At 40.8% G+C, this 17402-nt stretch overlaps 1 protein-coding gene across 8 annotated transcripts in view; it reads right to left on the bottom strand.

The window, feature by feature from the left end:
* Positions 1–17402, bottom strand: part of LOC149919821 (uncharacterized) — a 682202-nt gene that overhangs the window by 86707 nt on the left and 578093 nt on the right. For all 8 annotated transcript variants that reach the window (XR_016471781.1, XR_016471773.1, XR_016471770.1 and 5 more), the window contains one exon: positions 6882–7087. The gene's annotated coding sequence lies outside the window, so the exon portion shown is untranslated. The remainder of the gene's footprint in view (positions 1–6881; positions 7088–17402) is intronic.

The following is a 17402-nucleotide window of genomic DNA, read 5'->3' as shown; positions in this document are numbered from 1 at the left end:
TGGACCTTGAGTACTGGTGTCCAGATGAGGAGTCCTCAGTACAGGAGAGACATGGACCTGCTGGAGTGCATCCAGAGGAGGGCCACAAAAATGATCCAAGGGATGGAACACCTCTCTCACAAGGACAGGAAGAAAAGCTGGGGCTGTTCAGCCTGGGGAAGAGAAGGCTCTGGGGAGACCTGATAGCAGTCTTTCAGTATCTGCTGAAAGGAGGGGGATGTAAGAAAGAAGAGGACAGACACTTTAGCAGAGTCTGTTGTGACTGGATAAGGGGAAATGGCTTCAAGCTTAAACGGGGTAGATTTAGGTTGGATATAAGGAAAAAGTATTTTACAATGAGTGTGTTGAGGCACTGGAACAGTGGATGACCCTAGTCATAGTGACATGACTATAGTCCTTAGTGACATTCAAGGTGAGGCTCGATGGGTCTCTGAGAAACCAGATCTAGCTGTAGGTATCCCTAATCATTTTCAGGGTATTTGGTCTAGGTGATCTTTAAGGGTTCCTTCTAACTCAAACAATTCTATGATTCAATGATGATTCTATAACTCTTGTTTTAGGACTCACCAGTGAACAGGCAAAAGTCTTCCATATGTTCTACTTGCTGTCAGCCTCCTTTGGCCAGTGCTCAGAAACACATGAGATATATCCAGGCACCAAGCCAGCATGTCCTGCAGGTCAGCTGATATAGAACCTCCATGGCTAAGTCCAAGCTGGGGGAGGCTCAGGAGGTAGAAGACTTATTTTTCACTGAAATCTTTTTCTGAAGCTTATCTTTGAGTTAAACCTTGCTAGCTGAATGACAAGGTTAATCCAGTGAATTGGGTTTGAAAAGCCAAGTTTTAGGTAAATGAAAGCACAAAGAAAGCTATGACTAGTGAGTGAAGCAAAAAGGAGGGAAAACTTGTGTCATTCTTTTGGAATTTATAGGCCATTTTTCTGATATGAAAGAGTTTTTAAAAAAATCTTTGAGATGGATTGGTTTCCCTTATCAATAAAATAGAATTATAGTTTACATTTTCAACAAGATCGCATCTAGAAGCTTATTCTCTTTTTTTATGGACCTCCGTAGATCTCAGAACCTGTCTATTCTTTTTGTTTTTCTCTTTGGTTTTCTCCTCATATTCTTCTGCCGTATTTCTCTGATTTTTTTTTTCATTCAATTTTTTAAAATTCTTTCTACATTTCCTCCTGGTCTGGAAAGCAAGTAATGCCCATCAACATCATCAACCAGTTTCTGGAATGTTGACTTAACATCTCTTTCTTTAAAGGCTCTATAGTACTAGCTTAAACACTGTTTATTAGAATGGTTTTGTGACACTGCTTTCCTCTGAGGAACCACCTGTAGTCAGTGCACTGAGAGCCATGATCTTCTGTCCTGAAGCAGCTCAGCCACTGTGGGATCAGGGCACTGTATGGAAAACCACGGAGCTGAAGGTGGTAAATTTTCTGACTATATATCAGAATGAAACCAGGAACACCCAACACCAGCCAAGAGAAAGATGGACCTGACAATATTCTATTCACGTCCCTTGGTTCTCAATTTCTGTTTGTTCTCCACCCCCTCATTAGCTGTGTTTTTTCTTACTGCTATTTTCACTCAGAAAACCAAGTTAAATATTGATCATGGGTCCTGATTTTTCACTCTCTTTCTTCCTATACTGGTAACACTAGAGTTGCAGTGGCCAAAAGTACTATTCTGGTAGAGCAAATCACTTGGGTCACGTAGTTTTGATTAGTGATTATAGGAATGGCATACTGGCTCCTGCCCTACATCATGTTGTTGATGATAGGTCCACCTAATCAAACACCACAAGAAGCTGAGCAAGACAGAGTGTTCCTTACTTTGGCATTAGCTTACCCTTCCTGTCATTTAGCATTCTGGGGACTTCCCATGTTGGAGACTGTGCTCAGTTTAATTGTTGCTGTGAAAGAAAACCAAATCAGCACTGTGGTCTAAGCAAAAGCCCCCTACATGCTCACCTAGCTCACACAGGCAGGGGTGAAAACCGATCTGCTTGTTTGTAAGATGACCTGGGGATCTCAAAAGGTCTTCTGTCTCAAATCTATCACATGATGTCAAAATGGGATTACATCCCCTTGCCTACAGTACACTCACACCAACTGGTGAGTCATTTCTGTTTGCTCTCAAACAACCACTGGCTACTTGAACAGCCTTTTCGCCTTTCATGAAGCAAGGAGTGGCTGTTTGGTTTCTTAGCAGCTTGTTCGGGTGAAAAGGGGAGCTGCGTGCAGAGAAAGGCTCTTACTGTAACTTGTGTTTGCACTGAAAATTTTAAAAGCACAAGGCAAACAGGGACATCAAATATAAGCTATATCTCAAATACGGTCTTTTGTCTGAAAAGTGTGTGACAGTGATGACCTCTACCTTGTTGGATGTTAGTGTTGCTAACAGGACTAACATAAAGTCTTCAGTTGTGTAGGGATATCAAGATGCATGTCAAATTTTCAGGTTGAAAGTACTTTTTAATTAAACTTAAACTGTTGAATTATTTAATCTCTAAATTTACTGGATACTTACCCACAGTGTATTCAACTATATATTATGAATGTCATGCCTTTTTCTTTCCCTGAGGAAACAATAAAAAATATATGAAATGAAAGCAAGTAATCCAAAGTTTAGAAGGTAAATTCCTTCACTTTGAAGAAATGCCTGGTAAATATTAGAAATATGCTGTTTAACAGTATGCCTTGCGACTTGCATGGAAGCAGTGCAACAAAAAGCCTAAATCACATAGAGGTTATAGTGAGATAGGACAGACAGCTCAGGAATGGCAGTAGGAAAATTCATCTCTGTAAAACTGCAGGTGTAAACTCAAGAATCAAAGCAAGGAAATATGATAAGACAGAGCAAGCTGTTAAAGCGATAAAAGAAATGAATAATAAAACAATCTCAAAAGACCAGTGTTGTAAGTTTTACATGCTTCAGTGACTGTAACTGGGGTCCCAGGGTACTTCAGAGATGTAGCAGGGATCAGTAGTCTCTTATGAAGCAAATATAAGAAGACTGCTCCAAAAGTAATGCCTCTCATTTTATTATCTTGGCTCACAACATCAGAGGCAGATGTTGATGGAATGGCAGAAGAGACTGACCCTTCCCACCATTATTCCCTTATATATTGTTGCCATGCAAGAGACGGCAGCAGAGGGGCAGTCTGAAAGAATGACATCTGATATCTTAGCTGACGAAGCTAAAATGCAGAACTGAATTCTTCCATGTGAGAAAAATGTCACCCACTGACATTCATTGACACTTGCTGAACACTGCTAGAGACCAAACAGTAGATATGAGCAATGGTGATACATTTCATCAGTGGTGACAGCAGTGTGGAAGACAAGCCACATTCCAGACAGCCACACAGATTTTGAGTGTGGCATGCAGGCTCTTGTTCACTGCTGGTGAAAATGTACAGCTAATGGCGGTGAATATGTTGAAAAATCACGTTTTTGTAGCTGAGAATTTGTTCTATCAAAGAGTGTTTTTGTGCTCTTTGTATCTATTGTAGTCTCCATGGAAATAAATAGGAGACATTACTTTTTGAGCAACCTATGTATATAAAGATCCGCTGTTGTGGTTCTCCTGAGGAAGTAACATTCTTCGGATAGGTCTGAATCTGTCCCTCCTAAGTCACTCCAGTCCCTGAGAAGAGCCTCTCATTGTACCATGCTCCTGAAAGCACACCTGTTGTTTTCTTAGCAGTGTCTGGTCTGAGCACTTAATGGCCTTGCTTTTCCCAGGGAAACATCTAGTGATAGTGAAGAAGGGTCATCTGAAATGAGTATCTACTGGGAACGAGTCCCAAACCTGTTCCTGCACATTGTCTCACAAGACCATTTCCTTATGTCAGCAAAGGAATTAAGTTTAAAAGAAAGTGAGTTAACTACCAAGCTAAACTAAGAATCTGTTCAACTGAAGATAAATAAATCCAAGATAAGAGTCCTCTTTGAACCAGCAAGACTTCTGAAATGAATATGAATACTTACTTCTGAAATTTCTGTGAAAAATTTTATGAAAGAAGTGATCCTACTTTCAACTAAACCTGAAATGCCACAAACCTCCCTTTCTGTTTTCAATGCCAATCTCTGTTTTCATACTTCTGTCTTTAGTTAACAGAAGTAAAGAAGCACAAAGAGCAATGAGTGGCCTTTAAATGTTTCTCCATTTTACCATAAGCAGATACAGCTATCTCAGCATTTTTAGAATTCATTTGTACTTTTCTGTGTGTACTACAGGAAATGCTTCAAATATTACAAATATTAAAGTTATCTAACTGCAAAGCCCAGTTATCTTTGGCAACTGGCAAATTTTAAGAATCTCTGTTGTACAATTTTTTCAAACCTTATCCAGCGCTCTATTCAGATTCAAATACAGCAGCGGTCAATGAGCAAAGCCAGTTCTTTCCAGTAGACAAATGCACACATCTCATCCTACTGCCCCCTAACCTCAGCCTGGGAGGATCATTTTTCATCTGTTTCTGAATTACAGGAAATGTCTTGGTAATTTGGATGTCTCTGTCACAAACTACTATGAAATTCTGACATGTGCAGGCTGCCAATAAAAGGTAAAAAAAAGCCACATCATTGCTGATATCACATAGAAAGTGCTGAAATTTATATATGAAGATCACTGTTCCTCTTTGGGGATATATTTAAGCACTACCACCTGTGTCTAAGTATAGAGAGTTGTGCATGAAAACCATGGGGCCACTCAGGATCTTCAAACAAACGCACTTCTCCAGACACATGCAGAACCACAGCAAAGGCACCAGAGGTGCCTATCCTTGTTTATTGTTACTGCCAGGTGCTGTGGAGCCTAAGAAGGACTAGGCAAACTGTGGAGATATTTAAATCTGTTTTATTTCATGTTTTGCTTGGGTAGACTCACAGATTTTGTCCCTCTTTTGCAGAGAGGCTCTGATTTATAACGATATGGAAAGGCAATCATGTAGGCCTGCCCCAGTTGGATTACACACTATGGAAAGTGTGTTTAATTATGAAAAAGTAAAGACAAGAGGAATATGTTTAGACTAAGAATGTAGACAGTTTCTTGGCTAGAAACAAAGCTGAACAAAAAGGATAAGAATTCTAGAACAATTGTGAAGGATTTATTTACATTTTTGAAAGATCTACATGTGTTTTCACTTAAAACTCTTGGGAGGGTCATTTCAAAGCCTAAGAATCCTGGCTGTTCACATTCATCTCTACCTCTATTCCCTCTGCTTGCAGTTTCAGCATTAATATACAGACCACAGCAAAAAGAAATGCAAGTCAGGTGTAACATATCAAGTGACACAAAGGTTCAATCACAAGAAAAAAAAATTAAAATGATTGAGAACTGAGAGGACTTTTAGTAACAGTTATTTTGCACAGTTCAGGTCACAGGAGCTTTCATGAGAGTTTCTAGACTTGCTGCCAATAAGAAGTAAAAGTTATAATCTTAATGTGCATTCTTTTAAAGCCCTCCCCCATCACAAAATGAGAAAAAAAACCTAAACATAAACATTTTTTTTTCCCAATAAATTAACTTTTTTGTTGTTGCCTTTTCTTCTTTCTCTATTATACCTTCAATGTGGGCTACACTTAATCTCCTCTTTAACTCTCTAAAGCTTTAATAATCCATATCCTACCTTTCTAGAACACCAAAAGCCAGCAGTATAGTTGATCTGCAGATTTGAAAATGGGCCATTAGAGCTATTCATCACAAGCAATGCAGTGCAGTTTAAACAAGAGGAAAGAGCAAATATATGCCATCCTGCGTCAGATTAAATGTCCAGCTGCCCTAGTGTTCTGTCTCTGTAAGACAGCCTCTGCATGATTGATTTTCACGACGACACAGAAAAAAAATGAGCAGAGAACAAATCTATAGCAAGAGGGGAGCATGCTCTGGATTTCTTTGTCCAGATATTCCTCCTTTAAGTAACATGCAGGGGTGATGTTGATATAACAGAGCTCTCAGGCTGCAGCTCACCCATCAAGTGTGGACAGGGATTAGCCTACCTGTAGTTTACCTTCTTTAAAGATCTACTATTAGGGCATAACCACCTCAGGCTCTGAATCCAAAGGTTAAAGGTCTTATCCATAGCTGGGTGTTTGGGTTGCACAGTGAAGTAACTGGACACTCTGATTATTGCCTGAGAGCTCTCACAGACAGAAGTAGATGAGCCAAGGGAAAAGGGCAATGGGAAGAGCCCTTGCACATAGGTGACTATCTCTTTAGACCTCAGAAAAAGAGGGCTAGCATCTTCAGACTCCTTTCTATGTGATTTGAAGTCTCTGCACTAGTAGTGCATATACAAGCTTTCCTGAGCACCTCACTGCTTGGCACATTATGTGTGCAGACTCAACATGAACAAGAAGAAGTTTCACTTGAAGTTGAGACTCAAGGAGAGAATTCACAAAGCTGAAGAAAAATACATAGCTTGAAGACATTGTGAGATTTCAGTAGATTTATGGCACCTTTAATATAGCAGATCTTCAATTCCATACACTTACACCTATACATGCCTGGAAAAATGAAAAAGTTTTTCACAGTGACGGTGGTGAGGCACTGGAACAGGTTGCCCAGAGAGGTGGTGTAAGCCTCGTCCCTGGAGGCATTCAAGGTCAGGCTGGAGGGGGCTCTGAACAACTGATGTAGCTGTAGGTGTCCCTGTACACTGCAGAGGAATTAGGCTAGATGGACTTGCCACGGCTAAATGTCCTTCTGAAAAAACATGGTGATACTGGAGAATGGGAGGCTGGACATAAGCTAGCAATGTGAGCAGAAAGACAATCGTATCCTGGACTGCATCAAAAGAAGCATGGCCAGCAGGTCAAGGGAGGTGATCCTTCTCCTCTACTTTGCATTGGTGAGGCCTTACCTGGAGTACTGCATCCAGATGTGAAGTCCTCAGTACAGGAGAGACATGGACCTGTTGGAGTGCATCCAGAGAAGGGCCACAAAAATGATCCAAGGGATGGAACACCTTCTCCACAAGGACAAGCTGAAAGAGCTGGGGCTGTTCAGTCTGGAGAACAGAAGGCTCTGAGGTGACCTGATAGCAGCCTTTCAGTATCTAACGGGGGTCTGTAAGAAAAAAGGGGACAGTCTCTTTAGCAGGGTCTGTTGTGACAGAACAAGGATAAACGGTTTCAAGCTTAGAGAGGGTAGATTTAGGTTGGATATAAGGAAAAAGTCTTTTACATTGTTGGTGGTGAGGCATTGGAACAGGTTCCCCAGAGAAGCAATGGAGTGTGAGGCTGGATCAGGCTCTGGGCAGTGTGATAGAGCTGTGGATGTCCCTGTTCGTTGCAGGGGAGTTGGACTGGATTACCTTTAAGGGTTCCTTCCAAGTCTAAGGATTCTATGATTGTATGATTCTGTGACTTTAAGGGTCCCTTCCAACTCAAATGATTCTGTGACTTTATGTGAATGGTTTTATTAATAATAGCACCAGGTATAGTACTTTTGATTTCTTTCACTTCTACACTTCAGGCCCCACAGAGTTAGGCATTTAATCTGCCCTCAGCTCAATGGTGACTTTTACCATCTTTACATTTAGTGCTACAATTACATCCTGTAGTGCCAGTGGCATCATTTTTCTTTAGGAGTTCAGATACACCTTTAATTGCTAGGAAGAAATAATGGAAATATGAGGAACCACTACTATGTTGATTTTGTCAGCCACACCTAAATAATCCCAGCCTGTGAACTTTCTGTCCCATCTCCAGGAATGTATGGCTCTGAGACAAAAAGCAAGCAGTGAATGCCAAAACAGGCAGGTAATCACTTGGCAGCAGGCTCCTTTGGCTTAAGCTTGAGCCAGAAAATGGACGTTTTCACGATAGTGGCACACAGACAGAGACTTTCTTGAGGGAAATAAAACTTGTTCTCAATCTCTCTGCAGGTGACAACCCCATCTGCTTTGTGTTTTATATCCCATGTGCTTGTGGCAGTTGCATCTTCAGAAAGTAACATTTAATGTAAAATGGTTTCCCAGGTATGAGAAGAAGAAATAGGTCCTCCATTAAATAATGAACTGACTGATTATAAACTGCACATTTCAAACGTTAAATGCTCATGATTTAATGCCAAATGGAAAATGGAAGTGTAAAGAACATATTAATTTCAGGGACTAGGGAGAGGAGACATGAACAAATCCATTGAAGAAATGTAATATTATTGTTCTCTACCTTGCTTGCTTTGTGCTAGACAAGAATTCATTAACATCAACTCAAGTCTATTTCTAATCCCCTTGCTAAGCTCCAACCCTTGACTCAGGAGAATTTGTATTGAAGCAGAAACATGTCAATCATTTTGGCCAATTAAGCATAATAACAAACATGAAGCAAGGAAAAAAATGTGGGCGGTATTGCCACAGTAAAGAGAGCAGTGTCTACACATTTTGAACACATCTATATTAAGAGGTCAGCTCAATGAAAAACCATCTACAACTCATCTCCTAGGTCCAAGGAATATCCAGATCCACAGCTTATTCATTTCCTGTACTGACGATGCTATTCACTATGCAGAAAATGGTAACAGGATTACATTTTACACATATTTCCTTCCATTTTTGTTCCCTTAGTACTCCCCTTGTTAGTTCTACGGTATACTTCAGACTAACAGTAATTCAAATGATTACTGGGTTTATCTCAAAGTCTGTGAAATAAATCATGTGTTATTTGCATGCAGCAAGCTTACTAGCTATGCTGGTAACAATAGCCTTGGTGATGCTTTCAGCTGACAAGGAGGTAGTTAAGACATTTCTGTTTGATTTTCAGCTGCTTTCTAAGCTTATCTTGTAATCAGTCACATGTTCTCATTTGACATCCAAAAGAACAATATTGCTGATTTGCAGAGAGCATCAAAAGTTCTTCTGTGTTATTATTATTTTTATTGATGGCCTACTTCTCCTCCCTCTACTTGCTCAGTGACCCTTCAACAGTAATTGAGCAGACCTGCAGCAGGAATTTATACCTAGTGTACAGGTAAGGCAAATGACAGGAAACAGAAGCTGTGCAAATTGCCTCTGAAGGCAATGTACGCACACCTCCTGGTACATATGGGCTTATGTTGCCATGCAATTAGGAAAGGGAAGGAAAGGTTTGAATAAATACAGTAGCCATAAAAAGTGAAACCACTGTGAGATTAGCTCAAGTTCCAGTTTCTCTCCCTAAAAGTAGTCCAGTTCCTGAGGCAATCAAAATTCAGGGACGACAGGCCCATGTGGCAGCATGTATATATCCATGGCATCTCCTGAAGGACAGAAAGCAAGTGGAGGAAGATGAGGAAAACCTGGCTTGCTTCCAGCTCGCATTTTTATTTTGAACAAATGTTTATAGAGTTTAGACAGAGCCCCAAAAGACCTTGATAACAGTATTTATCTGCTCTGCTTCAAATAAAGCCACAAAAGGACTGTGATAAAATCTGGTGCAATCATTCCTTTCAAAACCAAGAAAATATATGTGTATATACATATCTATATATACATATATCTATAAATGTATATAAACACACATGAGGGCTGCTCCAAAAGTAATGCTTCTTACGTTACTGCGTCCACCCAGAGGCAGATGTTGGTAGGATGGCAGTAGAGGTGGAATCTTCCCACCAATATTCTCTTTCATTTTGGTGCCATGTGACAGATGGCAGAAGAGGGGCAATCTGACAAAATGGTATCTGATGTGGGAGTGCATAAGAAGCAATGGTATGGAACTGAATGCTTTCATGCAGAAAAAAAGGTACCTGTTGTTATTCATCGACACTTGCTGAGTGCTTATGGAGACCAAACAGTGGATGTGAGTACTGAGAGACGGTGGGTAGTGTGTTTCAGAAGTTGTGACAGCAGTGTGAAAGACAAGAATTTTCTCTATCAAATAGTGTTTTTGTGCTCTTTATATCTGTTGTGGTTTCCGTGGAAGTAAATAGGAGCATTACTTTTGGAGCAAAATGTGTGTGTGTGCGTGCGCGTGCACCTTTCTGCTGGAAGAAACTGAGGGCTAGGTGAATACCAACCTGAACAAACCTTATTTTGAAGCATATAAGTCATGTATCATTTCTATTTAGGGGATCCCTGGTCTGTCCTTTACTTTCTATCACTAGTGTAAGGTACAGGAGCCATTTTGCTTGAGGAGTTGGTCTTCCCTCCCTCAGACACAGCCCTTGATGAATGTTTGTGCTGGCTGGTTGTACACTAGCTCTGATTCTTGAATTATGTTTTTATTTTCCTTTTATCATTCCCTTTGGTTGAAGCAGTGTCTATAAATACCATATAACCCAAATGCTGAGATGGTGGAAAAACAAGGAGCATTGTACGCAGGCAAATCCCTCCTGCTTTCTCTCTGTCTCCCCAGATAAACAGCCCATATCTGGTTATCCATCCCAAAGTCACCAGTGCTTAAGCAAGTGGCTGGCAGGTACTAAATAATCAGAGGAGCAGAAAAAGCTTTTGGGGATACCTGATCCCTTCTGCAGCTCAGACATTACTGTTGTGCTTTGCAATGGTTGTGAGCATGCTCGAGGTTTTCAGATCTCTGCAAAAAGTAAGCTTCATGGCTCATGCAAGACCAACACGAAATAGGCTATACTCAGTGAGTATTCATTTTTAACCTTTCTAGCTCTACCACCAGTTGACTGGCATTATATCATTAACTTTCTCTTCACATTTTAATGTTAACTATTTATGCATCCTTCACATAGCTGTTCAATCTAATCTACATTTGTTTCCACCCTTTTTTTTTTCCCCTCTAACTTGATCTAGGTAGTAAATCAACGAGGCTGCTCTTTAGATTCAGAGCCTTTGGAGATTAGTATGACCGAAGAAAAGATTGCATAAAAAGGAAGGGGTGGGGGGGTGGAACCATTACGCTTTTACAGTGAAATAGTGCCAAGGAACAAGCTCAAAGAATAAAGGTTGGCATATGTTTGAAAACCTTGGGATATACCTACACTGCATCTGGCAGTAATACTGACTTTTGTAGATTTAGCCTGATCTGACTGAGAATAATGAAGATTTTGCACGATGAGTTTAACATGGGCTGCAAAAGCCAAGCCAGGGTGATAAGATATTCACAGCAGCTGATGTGTCCATCAGCAAGGCTACTATTACTGGTGCCAAAAAGAGCCAGGTTGAAAGCTACTTGGCATTTGCTGCTGCAGTGAGCACCGGTATGCAGAGATATAGCTAAAACTAACCTTCCTAAGAAAAAGAACACACAAAAAATCCACCAGCTTTTTTTGGGTAGGTAGGAGATATAGTAGTTTAACCTGCGAGGGTTTGTGTCTTCTGCAGCCAGACTCTCCAGACCAGAGCTCAAGTCAGAGGTGTTGTTTGGGAAAGCTAATGTTTCTTTTTCATACAAAGAAAAACAAAATCTTCACCATAACTTTTTAACTTTTGCTGTGCAAGTGTTTACTCACTTAGTGTTCGCATAAAATTTACTTGCTACTTTAATCAAAGGCCACTGTAATCAATGTACAGACCAGGAGGAAAGTAAGCAGATCTTTGTCTTCTAGAGATTTTTCAGCAAAATTTGGGTTTCTAATTATTTAACATTGACCTGAACTGTTTTTAACCTTTGGAATAGGTTGACTCAACTTTTCTAGCCTGCTGAGAAAGAAAGAATTTGTCATCAAAACCAGTTGCTTTTGACTCACCCTCTAAAGCAATCAGGCATCCACCTAGAGATCTGTCACCTGTGGGAGGATGTCTTTCGATGAGGCTAGAGACAGCTTAAAATTGTCCTATCTCTGCAGACATAAACCTTAACTATATATCTACCTTCCTGTGCCACAAGAAAAGTCCTGCTGTGTACTCAGAATCTTCATGGAAAGGTTTCCTTATGTACAGATGCCTAGCGTAATGGATGCTGATACTGACTGAGGCATCATAATTGATTCCAAATGTCAGTGATCTTTTCCCACTTAATCCCCGTGGATGCATTTTCTGTGATAGATTGGCAGAGGAGCAGTGAATGAGAACTGAATTTTTTAAGTGCAGCCCCTGTATCTACAGGAGAGTATACAGGACAAGTTAGCTTGACAGCAATATGGCAGTCTGGCTTCTTTGGACAACCTGACAGTGAGGTATCTGCATCACAGCTCTCTGACCATCCAACAACAAAGCTCCCCTCCAGAGTTAACCAGAACATTAGAGTTGCACGTTACGCACTCAGCTGACACAAACACTGGCAGGATATAGCCAGGATGCAGAGTGTAGGTAAGAGCAGAGGAGATCTTTCATGTCCCTCAGCTCTGACACATCCATTGAGTCAGGCCTGGACCATCAAGTCCCAAAATGCGAGGAAGTTTAACTTTGCTTCAGGTGATTTCAATATGAGTAAAGAACCTTCTGTTTTGTACGCTATACAGTCATTCACTTAAGCTTCACATTTGAGTAGAGTTTAACAGTGCAAACAATTTCAATGGCAAAGGCAAGAAAGTAGTTATCTCATACTGCAGGAAAAATCCATCAACTGTGATGCTCAGAAGTAAGGATGTTTTCTTGTTTTGAACCAGAAAGAATCACGCTTATAGCACTGCCCAGATAATTCTGCCTTCAAAAGATATGCACTGAACGTGTCTGTACTACAAAAGGAAGGAAACAGACATCCCCTGGGATTCATTTCTGAAGGGCAAAGGGGTCCCAGAAGGCTGGACACTTTTCAAGAAGGAAGTATTAAAGGCAGAGTAGCAGGCTGTTCCCTGTGCCATAAGATGAGCTGGCAGGGAAGAAGTCCAGCATGGGTGAAGAGGGAATTTTTTCTGAGGCTCCAGGTGAAAAAGAGAGTCTATCTCCTGTGAAAGAAGGGACAGACAACATGGGGAGAGTTCAAAGAAGCTGTTAGGATATGCAGGGAGGAAATTAGAAAGGGAAAAGCCCAGCTTGAACTACACTTGTCCACGGTGGTAAAAGTGAACAAAAAACATTTTCACAAATATATTTACAGTAAGAGAAAGAAGGGCTAAGGAGAATCTCCATTCCTTACTGGATGTGGCAGGGAATGTCACCACTGAGGATAAGGAAAAGGCTGAGTTTCTCGCAGTACCTTCTTTATATCATCATTAAAAGTCAGACCAGTTTTCCTCTGGGTACTCTACCTCTTGATTCTGGGATAGGGAGCAGAATAAACCCCCACAATTCAGGTGGAAACAGTTACTACTCCACCTGGACTGCCACAAGTCCATGGGGCCAGGTGGGATCTGCCCACGGGTGTTAGGAGTGCTGGTGGAAGTGATTGCCAAACCACTCTCCACTGTCTATCAGTGATCCTGGTAACCAGAGAGGTCCCAGAGGATTGAAGAGTTGCCAATTTAACTCTCATTTATGAGAAACGCTGTTAGGAGGATCTGGGGAACTGCAGGCCCGTCAGCCTGACCTCAGTGCCAGGAAAGGCTATGGAACAGCATCTTGAGTGAGATCATGCACAATGTGCGGGACAACCAGGGGATCAGACCCAGCCATCATGAGTTTATGAAAGGCAGATCCTGCTTGAACAACCTGCTCTCCTTCTATGATCGGGTAACCCAACTTGTGGACAATGGAAAAGCTGCTGCTGCTGATGTAGTCTACTTAGACTTCAGCAAAGCCTGTCTCCCACAGTATTCTCCGAGAGAAGCTGGCAGCTCGTGGCTTGGACAAGTACACTCTTTACTGGGTAAAGAACTGGCTAAAGGGCCAGGCCCAGAGTGTGATGTCGAATGGAGTCAAATCCAGCTGGTGACTGCTCATGAATGGTATTTCCCATGTCAGTACTGGGGCCTGTCCTCTTTAATGTCTTTATTGGTGACCTTGATGAGTGGATTGAGTGTGCTTTATAAGTAGTTGTGTTGTCAGCAGGAGCAGGGAGGTGACTGTCCCCATGTACTCATCTCTGGTGAGGCAACACCTTGAGTACTGTGCTCAGTTTTGAGTTCCTCACTACAAGAAAGACAGTGAGGCTCTGGATCGTGCCGAGAAGGGCAATGAAGCTGGTGAGGGATCTGGAGCATGAGTCCTGTGGGGAGCAGCAGCTAAGAGTACTGGGATTGTTTACTCTGGAGGAGGCTCAGAGGAGACCTTACAGCTCTCTACAAGAAGGTTGCGGTGAAGTGGAGGTTGTCCTCTTCTCCAGCACAACTAGCAAGAGGATGAAAGAGAACTGTGTTGAATTGAGCCAAGTTCAAGTTGGATATTAGGAAAGATTTTCTTCTATGAATGAGTGGTGATACGTTGAAACAGAGTGCCCAGGGACGTGGTGGAGTCACAGTCCCGGGAGGTGTTCAGGAAGTGTTTAGATGTTGTACTAATGGGCATGGTTTAGAGGGGGAATACTGGTAAAAGGTGGATAGTTGGACTAGATGGCCTTGGAGATCTTTTCCAACCTTGCTGATTCCATGATTCTTTGAGAAAGTGAAAAGTATAATTAACTGAGGACACATGGAATGTGATGATCCTTGAGGTCCCTTCTAACCCAACCTATTCTATGATTCAGTGATTCTATGATCATCCAGTAACTACATCTTCTTCAGGGGCTGGATTTGTGAAAACATGGTAGAATTATTCTTACCTGAGAGCAGGAGAGCTGATCTGTCCCTACTGATATACAGTCCATCACCACAAAGCTCATTTCCCACTGCAAAGCATCCTGATCCCACCCTTTTCTCCTTGTCCAATCTTCTCACTTCAGTCCCCTCCAGTAAAAATTGAGATGTCCCAGTACAGGGTACTTTCTGAGAAGAAATAACTCCCCTGATCTATTACGTAAGTCATTCAAATGCTTTTTGTTATAGGCCAACAAAGAATTTATTTTTATTTTTTTTTAATAAATCTTGATTTGTGCCTCATCTGCCTCTGGAAATGATTTACAGACATATTTATATTTGGAGAGGAGCTTGAGATGTCTACTGAATATTTCATTGCACTCACAAGACGTCTGCTTCTAAAAGTCATTTGCATTGGTAGGCACCAATTGTACGGGTTTTTCCTTGTGTGTGTGTGAGACAGATGAGTAAATGGTTCTCAACAAAGCTGAGAGAAATTCTAAATCCAAACTGAGACAGAAAATAGGTAGCTTTACAAGGATCAATCTGTGCCCATATGAAGGGATATATTATCTCTGCAGAATATGCCTTACTATCTTTTTCAAGTAAGAATCCCCAGACATTCCTGAAGCTATTTTAGATTTCTTCTAAGGGTGTCATACTTCAGAGAAAGAGGGAAATGGAATGGCTGAGGGTGTGTCTTTTGAAACAGTACTTTCAGAAAAAAGTATCTGACAACGTGTGAAATGCATGGCTGGACAGGAACCAAAGGACATCTCATTCCTATTTCTCTATATGAAATGCAAGCAAAACACACCTTGTTCAGATAAATGACATAAGGCTCTTGCAGGAAGTATTTACGTAAACTAACTGAGCAAGAAACTCACTGAGCTGTTTCTAGCTGATACCCACTTTTCACCTAATCACTGTTCTGTGTAGTATCTATATTAAGTCTGGGTGATTTTTACCTTTATAACAATGAAAAATAAATATTTTTAAATAGGTATTTATTCGTCCTTGCAGCCATGAAGATAGGAGCCTTCAAAATTCTGAATGATTCCACACAGGTCATGAGCTCCTTTTTTTGCTCTATCAACTTGTAATAGAAGAACAAGGAGATACCCGAGGAAATAAAAAAAGTAATAAATGTCAGACTGATAAAAGGCAAAATTTGTATATTTGCTGACCTCAACAAGACTGAGGCAAAGAAGAATACAGAAAGGAATTAGTCATATCTCAGAATAATAAAAATACCCACTGTCGTCTTACTCAGGGGATGACTTTCTAAAGAATAATAGTGTTCCTGATTTAGGCCCTGAAGCAACTTCCTGCTTGCCTGGGTTAGAAATAAATGTCTCTCAAAGGCATTAGTTTGTGTAATTATCTATTTTTGTACGTGCTGTAATTTTCAGTGGAGACATTGATGCTAGCTGCTGCTGGAGACCAAAGAAGAATGCCAATTTCTTTGTAGCAAGTACCAAAATATTTGGAATAGGATCTTTCCAGTTCTATATTTTATCTGAAATTTGTCATCATCCTTGACAAAAATCTTCACTAGAAAAACAGTATATGCTTATTGAACACGCCTGGCATGACCAGGTTCTCATTATGGTTCTGGCAGATGGGCCATTGCTGGGTGTTCATAGTAGGTGTTTATATGCCAATATGCAAGAACAGTTTTCTCCAGCTTTTTCAACCTGGAAACAAAATTGACACTACTGTCACAAATAGTAGGAGAGGACCGTGATCGGCCAATGAGATTCTCAGCTCCATGTCTATTTAGTTTTTTACAGCTAGTGAAGACAGCCTGAAAAATCAGTAGGAGGCTTTTGTCATTGACTGTGTTGTGTCTGTTCAGAAAAAGTGAAAACTTCAGTTTGCAGCATCTTCCACTAGAACTAACTTAACAGCTGAGTTAATACAATGCAGAAACACTCTACTAGGATTCTTAGTCATATTCTGATCTATGACTGTCTACTTGCAGTTTCTAGCTACAAGAACACTTACATTTTTCATGTATTGCTCAGACTTTATACCCTATGAATATGAGCAAGAAATTGGCAAAAATTCACATTGCTTATGATAAAATTCAAATGTTCACTTAAAGAATAAGTAATGAATTCTAACTTTTAAGCTTAAGTTTTACTTTGTGTGTTTCCAATTGATTGTTTATTTTAGTGTCATATGGGTAGCAAGAGAAGCTGAAAGGATTCCCCACCTAGGAAATAATGATAAAGTTTCAGAAGTACTGAAGCACACTGAAATTCACATCATTTCAGGGAGACTGACAATCTAGTCTAAGCCTTCAATCCCACAGCCTCATACAAGTCACGAAGTTATATGGTATTAATGAATATTTCGTATTCAGAGATATACTGAAGCAGCACCCACGTTGTTAGTCACCTCCAGATCTTATGGGCTGCATGATACCCAAGCTAGGGAACCTGCACACACAGGAAGAATTTCGCGCCTCAGAATAGGGCTTGAGATGTGCATAAGGTTGAGGAGGAAATCTTTTATGAAACACAATAGGGAAAGCAAAGGTGCATCTTAAACCTTACTGCTTTCTAAGATTTAGGTTTAGTTTCATTCATGATTTACAGCTCCTGAACTCTCAGTTGCAAGGACTACATTTTTTCTCCCTCAAATTCAAGGAGAACAAAGACTGTAGCCTCCTGGGAAGAACTTACATTCAGAGTGTTTAAAGAGCAGTGTTTGCTTTACAGCCTGGGAAGAGTGACAGACAGAGGAAGAGTCCACATGTAAAACCACCTCAGTGTGGGCTCAGTTGCAAAGGAGGTGCAGCACCCTGCAACACCATTAAAACAGAGGTACTTTTATTGGTGGCTAGTGGCAAACCTATATTGTGTGTTGTTAA

The sequence above is a fragment of the Phasianus colchicus genome, chromosome 1 (assembly GCF_987193195.1).
Source record: "Phasianus colchicus chromosome 1, bPhaCol1.hap1.1, whole genome shotgun sequence".
Taxonomy (NCBI): Eukaryota; Metazoa; Chordata; class Aves; order Galliformes; family Phasianidae; genus Phasianus; species Phasianus colchicus.
The sequence above is the reverse complement of the archived record's forward strand: the minus strand, read 5'-3'. Positions and strand labels throughout refer to the sequence as shown.